This window comes from Epinephelus moara, chromosome 17 (genome assembly GCF_006386435.1).
Source record: "Epinephelus moara isolate mb chromosome 17, YSFRI_EMoa_1.0, whole genome shotgun sequence".
Lineage (NCBI taxonomy): Eukaryota > Metazoa > Chordata > Actinopteri > Perciformes > Serranidae > Epinephelus > Epinephelus moara.
In genome coordinates, this window is record NC_065522.1 from 18,544,159 (window position 1) to 18,552,900 (window position 8,742).

Sequence of the window (8,742 nt, forward strand, 5' to 3'; positions counted from 1 at the left end):
GGAGTGAGTGAGTGCATCACTTGTTTGACAGGAAGAGGTTAGGCCTGCGGTGAAAGTCATCAGGCCTGATAACTCTGAAACAAGGTCTGAAGTGAAGCACAAACTGTCAGAGACTATTTGAGCACAGCTTCAATATGATTTTCTTCCACAGATGATGTGTCTCATTTAGTGCTTTGTTAATATGGGGACAGTTGTAAATATGACAAAGGTTATTTTTTTCAATAAAAGTTACCAACTAGCTTAAATGGCAAACCTTAGATGGTAAACTTCAGACAGGTAGTTGTTGAAAGCTGTTTCTCAATATGCTGGACAAATTCAAACTTCCTCTTTGGCAGATTACATTAACAATGTTTTTAGGGATGGAGATCTATTTTTTCTTTGTCTATTAGCTCAGTAGTTCTTAAACTTTGTACACCATGTTACCTCAGAAAATATTTGGTTCCCTAAGACCCACCACATTATGACCATAGTTAAAATACAGTAGCGTAGGCCTTCCCTGTTCAGCCACAGAAGACACTGTATATAAAATATTCTCCTCCTCATCCAAACTTCTCTTCCTTATATTTCCATTTTGAGCCACAATTGCATTGAAAACATTCATTTTATCCTATATTTTTTTCTTTGATAGCATCATATATACAGTGTATTCAAATCAATTGAATTACATTTTTTTAAATAGTTTAGCAATTCCCCAATGTACCACTAGAGAGAGCTCCCATACCAATAGTGGTACACCACAGTCTGAGAACCAGTGCCGTAGCTGCTAATGAAGAACAGAATACACATTAGAGTGAGGTAAATCAGATTGTTAAATGGTATTAAGATTGCGGTTTAATTAAGGGACAATTTTATCATTTTATGTTTTCTGGTTTAAAATGTGCTGGAATCACTCCAAGTAAGTTATCAGTGAATTATTTTATTTCTTCTCACCAACTCAGCTGGGTTGATGTGAGACTGTAAATACTTTCATTAACCAAATCTGGACTCTGATGACCCGACAGAAGAAACAGAGAGAGAGAGAGCAGTGGAACATTGTGTTATTTATGCTGTCAATGGATTGACTTAAAGGGACAGTTGACCCCAAAATTAAAAACAGATATTTTCTTCTTATCTGTGGTGTTACTTATCTGTTTAGTTTATTAACAGGCTGTGTTTAGAACATGACAGGTCATAGCAAAGCTGCAGCAAGTGCAGTTCCCATCCATCTGTCTCTACTTCAGAAAAACAACATTTGGATTGTACATTTTTGCAGACCTCAGATACTTTACATTTGTAGGCTTACATTATCTTATAGCAGATATGTTGAAACGTAATGTTTCTCAGCAACAATGTGGTGAAGGTGTGGTTATGTTTAGCTACAAAAACATTTGGTTATGGTTTGGAAGAGATCATGTTTTGGCTTAAAACAGCCATGTTTTGTGGCACTAATGCCGCAGTAATGCAGGGAGGGGACGTTAAAAAAGGGTTCGTATCAGGGTGAAGGTTAGGCGTAACCCTAACCCCTAACTCTCACCCTAACTCCAAGTTTGGTGGCCCAGACACCACTGGGAGATGACATAGTGTGTCAGTGAAAAGCATGGTTTAGTGGCCTTGCAGTTTTGATATATTTACAATATGTTCAGGAGCATGAACAGCAAGGAAAAATGTTCATTTTGATGTCCATGATTTCTACAAGCGATCATGTCCTTTGGCCCTTTTGTTTAGGGTTTCTTGGGGGTACTTTTTCATACAGAACAGAATGAGGAAAATGGAAATCTGGGCAGGTAAAATTGCAGGTTTATGACTAGAATTATCATCACAGGATTGTATGGCTCCATAAACCAGTCAAGTTGCACTTGCAGTTTAAATCCATGTCTGTGAAAACATGGATGCCTCACACACATCAATTCAGTATCTGACCGTATGTCTCCCCTTCTGTTCCTGAGATATTATGCTGAAAAATGGCCAGAAAAGTGTTTTTGCTGAAGATTATGAAGATTATGATGTCACTTGATGTCCCCTTTGGAGGGGCTCACAGCAGCACCCGCTGCTCGTTGGGGACAGTAACTGCAGAGCGACAGAAGTCAGAGTCTCCAAACATGAGTACAGTCTCCAGTAACACCAGAAAAAGATGCTAGATTTGTCACTAGTCATTTTTAACAAAGAAAAAGTCACTAAGAGGATTGGAAAAGTCTCCAGATCAACGCAGAACAACGGAATGAAACTTGAAAAATGTTCCGGTGGTGGTTTATATTTCAAGATCGCTCATTCGCTCATTTCGCAATCAAAAAGGGATTCAGCCTCAGACAGATCATCCAATCATCATGCAGAAGCCCAGCGTCCAGGCCAGCTGAGGCCAGCCCACTGCCCCATAGACCCCCAGAGACGCTGAGCGTCCGATGGGCGGGACAAAACCGAGCATTTATCCAATGACTGTCTAGTTTCGCTGCAGTGGAACAACCCACTCTATTCTTCCCCATTGAAGTCTTTGGACGCTGAGCTTCGACACTGTTTAATGCACTGTGACACTACGGGAATGAATGAGAAGGAAGTCGCGTCAGTGACCTGTGATAAGTAGCTGATTCTGAACAAAAGTTGAACACGTTCTAGCGCATATTTAGTCAATGAAATGTAAACACAACAGTACATATTTGACCACTTATTTTTTGACATTTTAGGGGAAGCTGAGCTTCCTTTGCAGTCTTAGAGCAATCGCCACTGGTCCAAGTGGACGTTTGTGCCAAATTGAAGAAATTCCCTCAAGGTGTTCTTGAGATCTCACGTTCACAAGAATGGGACAAACATACAGACAGACAATGGGACAGATGGATGGGTGGATGATCAACCAAGCTCACAAGGTTCACTGACAAAACAACAGTCTTATACTAAACACGTTTTCCAAACAAATACAACATGCTTACGTTACAAGCCTATGGCATTTTACATTGTATAAATTACATTAGCGACTAGCAGAGATTTCCTCTACTCATATGAAGCCAGGATAAATCACACACAAGACTTAAAATGCTATTCTGTGGAGGCTTTATTGTCTTCACAATTTATTGTTTCCGATCTGTGAAATAAAATAAATAAATGCTTCGTTTCCACTGAGGGAAATGGTTTCAGCTTACAAAGATAGACAGGAGATCTGTGTCACTGCAAGGTGTAGTTACATTTCTGGGGACGTGCACGTCAGGCTACAGTGCAGGCTACAGTGCAGGCTACAGTGCAGGCTACAGTGTAGGCTACGGCGTAGGCTACGGTATAGGTTACAGCATAGGTAGGGCGTAGGTACCTCGTAGGTAACAACATAGGTATGGCGTCGTTTTGACGCAGAAGTATAAATCTCCCTTTAACCAGCACTTTCAAAGCATTTGAATAGCTCCATTCTCTTTCTCTGCCTAAAACAACACTGAGTTAGTTAAAGAATATGACTGACTGGTGTTCACACCATGATAGGCATCTGTGCAAGCCCACATATGACTGACTGGTGTTCACACCATGATAGGCATCTGTGCAAGCCCACAAACTCTCCACACCACTCACCCCCACACTGAGATATAAAATCTACAAACAACATGGGTTTAACTTTGTGTCATATGATAAACTTCTTAAACCACACCTTCAGTGTGTGTGGGGGACGGACTCAGTGTTGTTGAGCCGCATTGCATTGACACAATCATACACACAATGAGGAACTTCACCGTGGTCACACTTTTACTTCTATGCAGCTTTTGTAAGTACTGTCATTGAATTACTTCACAGCACTGACTGTATTGCTTACAGTTAATACGATTATATAAAGACACTGATCACATTCCTGTCAGCCAAATGATTAATAATTCTGTCTGTCTGTTTCAGGCTGGATCTGCGTCTCACTTTCTGAGTCTCAGACTGTGGAGGTTCAGTCGGGTGAAGAAGTCACACTGCTGTGCTCCAACTTTTCAAGTTCTCCCACTCAGATAATTTGGTTCAGAGTGGTCAGGAGATCCCAGCCCCACTGTGTCTCCCACATGTTCAAGCCTCATGAGCCTGCTTCACTCTGCGATGGATTTCCAAATGGAAACTTTGAAATGAGCTCCAACATCTCCACAGTTTTTCTCAAAATCAAACAAGTGAATTCATCTGACTCTGGGCTGTATTTCTGTGGCTATTACATAAGCAAAAAAACAGTTATTGTGGATGCAACATATATGTAGAAGTTCAAGGTAAGTCTTTTCATTGAGGTGGCTTTTTGATAGAATACTATCAATCTAACATTTAAAATTGGTGAAATTCATGATCATGATTTTGAATATTTCCTGCTTCACAAAAAATTCTGTCAATCATGTTTGTCCATTTAAATATAGCAAAGTTTAAGTCTAATTTAACAATCTTTCTTGTTGAAGAGTTTGATGGAACAACAAAGCTGACGAGTGTGATCCTGGGAGGTCTGATTATTTTCCTCATTATGGTCATCATTTGTCTGGCTGTTAAAATCAAAAAGCTACACTAAGGTAATGTTACGTAGATTTACTATATTTTCACATCATTATTTCTTGTTACTTCATATTTAACAAAATGTATCAACAGCAATATTTATAACCAGTGTTAAAAAAACTGACCAGACATATCATTTCTGTCATTCAGCTCATGTTGAAGAACAGAATCCACAACAGACAGAGGTGAAGTTTATAAACTTTCATTTAACATTTTTGTATTTTAGTGCTAAATCCTAAAAGGCATTTCTCAGTTAAGGATATTGTCTTTTTCTCATTTCTCATACACTCAGCTGTGTGAGAGGTGTAACTGAAAATATTTGTATTCACAGACTCAGAGCTCAGATGACCTGAACTATGCAGCTGTAACCTTTCATCCAAAATCAAAAAGAAACCACCAGCCTGCACCAGACAGAGAGGTGAAGCCAAATGCTATTTATTCAGCCACCAGATAGGAAGCACCTGAAACTGCAGCTCAAAGTGGAACTGATGTTTTATTATTAATACACTGGTTATCAAAGTTATATTATATTCTTATGTACAATATTCTTGTTCAAGCTGAGTTTTGATACTTGTGCACTTCCTTATTTGTACCTGTGTGTCATGCTTTTGATTGACTTACATTTCAGTCCCACAGGGGAGTAAAATGCATCATATGTGAACAAGTTACAATGTGGTGTACCACATGGAAACTGGCTGGGGCCATAGCTATTCTCGATCTTCCTGTTGTTCTATATCAACAAAGAGCACTTTCATATGCAGATGATACCACACTGTATTTACCATTAGTATCACCTGGGGAAATTGTCAAGTGCTTTGAAAAATTTAATTACACTTGGTTGCAATGTGGCCTTGGAATAACAAGTTTGCTCTTAATCTATAAAAACAAAATGTTTGGATCTAATTTCAGACGTAAACATAAGCCACAGCTAAAGTTGTCTGCGCAGGGAGTGCCTGTGGAACAAGTAAAGGAAACCAAACTCCTTAGAGGAATATTAAAGCCCAGACACTTTAAAACAACAGCAAAGAACTAGTGGCGACAAAGGCAGACCGTTGCATTGCCTCACCTCTGGTGTCTCAGCCAAAAAGTCGTATTTAAACATGCCACAAAGACTGCAGCCAACAGCTGACTAGCACAAACAGCTGCAGCTGAGTAAGAGGAAATAACTCACCATAGCAGCAGGCAGCGGTAGTCTGTATTCGTCATTCAAAAAGAGAAAAAACAAAAGACCGACAAGACAGATTAAAGACGCTAGTTAGCTAGTTAGCTAGTTAGTACATTAGCAACACAACCCAATGTTGAAATAACAAAGCATTCTTACCAAGAAACAGTGAACAATAACACAAACAATTATTAACTGTTTCTGCTAAATAGCTTAATGGCTAAATTTTTTGTGTATTTCTGGTCTTTTTTGTCCCTCTGTGGTCATTCTGTGTCTTTGTGGTCATTTTTTGTACTTGTTGTCATTGTTCAAATTATTGTCATTAGTAGTTTTATTGTACTTTGTTTTTATAGTTTGCCTGTTTTTCTTTGCCTTTTATTGGATTTTTAATTAAATATTTGTTTTATTTTATGATGTAATGTTTACTTGTGTGGACACCATGAAGAATTGTTGCTACCTTGGTAGAAGGAAATGGGGATCCAAATAGATTTTTAAAAGGTAATGATATTTGACGTATGAAGATCAAGTAAAAAGAGTGTTTCGATTCTCTTATGATTAAGAGTTTGATGAGTTAGATGGAGGTCTGCAACAGTGCAGTTTCAAGTGTAGCTTTTATTTCAACCATATAAAGACAGCTGAATGAAATACTATAACTCATATAAAAACAGTAACACCTCAGTTGCTTGGCAGGAGGAGACAGCACAATGTGCTTTGAACACAACTGAGTTGAAAATTATGAGGCTTGTTAGATTAAAGTTCAGTCATGAAATGTATGTGATCATGAGTGTCAAAAGCACTGATCATTATTATCATGTTGGAAGAGGCTGGGTGATGTTGTATCACCATCATCAACGTCAAAAGTATACTGATAATTCCATCCGACAACAAAAAGCATCAGGAGTTCTGCATCAGAGAGAGATGTGGAGCCAAATGTTAGTTACACTGCCACCCGACAGATTTAGGAAGCAGCTGGAACTGCAGCTCAAAGTGGAGCTGATGCTTTGTCATGTTAACCTGCTGCTGTGCTTTGTATGGGTGGCTGTGGGTTACAGTCACTTCATCTCTAACCTGTGTCTTCTTTTCTCTGTCTCGCTCTGACTTGCCTTTGAGCTCAAATTTGAGAACGAAAGTATATAATTGGTGTTTGATAGAGGATGAGCCTGTCCGCAGTCTCTTATAGCGAGGGTTAGATGAAGCCTGTCCGCAGTCTCTTATAGCGAGGGTTAGATGAGGTCTGCAGCAGTGGAGGAGTGAGTGAGTGCATCACTTGTTTGACAGGAAGAGGTTAGGCCTGCGGTGAAAGTCATCAGGCCTGATAACTCTGAAACAAGGTCTGAAGTGAAGCACAAACTGTCAGAGACTATTTGAGCACAGCTTCAATATGATTTTCTTCCACAGATGATGTGTCTCATTTAGTGCTTTGTTAATATGGGGACAGTTGTAAATATGACAAAGGTTATTTTTTTCAATAAAAGTTACCAACTAGCTTAAATGGCAAACCTTAGATGGTAAACTTCAGACAGGTAGTTGTTGAAAGCTGTTTCTCAATATGCTGGACAAATTCAAACTTCCTCTTTGGCAGATTACATCAACAATGTTTTTAGGGATGGAGATCTATTTTTTTCTTTGTCTTTTAACTCAGTAGTTCTTAAACTTTTCACACCATGTTACCTCAGAAAATATTTGGTTCCCTAAGACCCACCACATTATGACCATAGTTAAAATACAGTAGCGTAGGCCTTCCCTGTTCAGCCACAGAAGACACTGTATATAAAATATTCTCCTCCTCATCCAAACTTCTCTTCCTTATAGTTCCATTTTGAGCCACAATTGCACTGAAAACATTCATTTTATCATTTTTTTTGATAGCATCATATATACAGTATATTTAAATCAATTGATTTATTTATTTTTTTTAAATAGTTTAGCAATTCCCCAATGTACCACTAGAGGGAGCTCCCATACCAATAGTGGTACACCACAGTCTGAGAACCAGTGCTGTAGCTGCTAATGAAGAACAGAATACACATTAGAGTGAGGTAAATCAGATTGTTAAATGGTATTAAGATTGCGGTTTAATTAAGGGACAATTTTATTATTTTATGTTTTCTGGTTTAAAATGTGCTGGAATCACTCCAAGTAAGTTATCAGTGAATTATTTTATTTCTTCTCACCAACTCAGCTGGGTTTGATGTGAGACTGTAAATACTTTCATTCACCAAATCTGGACTCTGATGACCCGACAGAAGAAACAGAGAGAGAGAGAGCAGTGGAACATTGTGTTATTTATGCTGCCAGCAGAGTGACTTAAAGGGACAGTTGACCCCAACATTAAAAATAGATATTTTTCCTCTTACCTGTAGTGTTATTTATCAATTTAGTTTGTTTTGGTGTGAGGTGCCGAGTGTTGAAGATATCGACCTTACTTATGTCTGCCTTCTCTCCAATATAATGGAACTAGATGGCACTTGACTTGTGGTGCTCAAAGCGCCAAAAAAACACATTTGAAAAACTCAACAGCAATGTCTCTTTCCAGAAATCATGACCCAGTTACTCGAGATTTAAACATTAATGGCATCCTCCTTGCCTGACCTGTAACATAAGCTAGCTCAGTGATGCTAGGTGAGCTAGCAGTAGATGCATGCTTCCTTCAGCGTGGTGATACGTTTGGTGGGTGTAGTTCGTTAGAAAGAAAATAGTTCCAACATGAAACTGCTCACAACAAGGTCTGTGGATTATCTTGAGTAACACCTGGCTCTGAACACCCCTATAACCTAGTATCTTTAATCCTTTTCCATGCATCTTTAAATTCATTTGTTTTCCAAGTAAAGACTAATGTATAATCCAAACATGTCCACTGGTACAAAATTGCTTCCTAAATTTAAAAAAAAAAAAAAAATTACCAAAGGAGATCTAGTTGTACTTGATAAAATACATCATGAATCATTAATGATGACCTAACAAATGAGAGACTGGTTGAACTCCTTTTCAGAGTCACAATTTTGACAAAAAAGTATTTAGGTAATAATTAGTTGTAGAGCTTGGATCGTTCTTAATTTTTGTAAAACTGTAGATGTTTCCTTTTTTATAGCACTTTCTGGTCTCATCTTCTCGTCTATGCT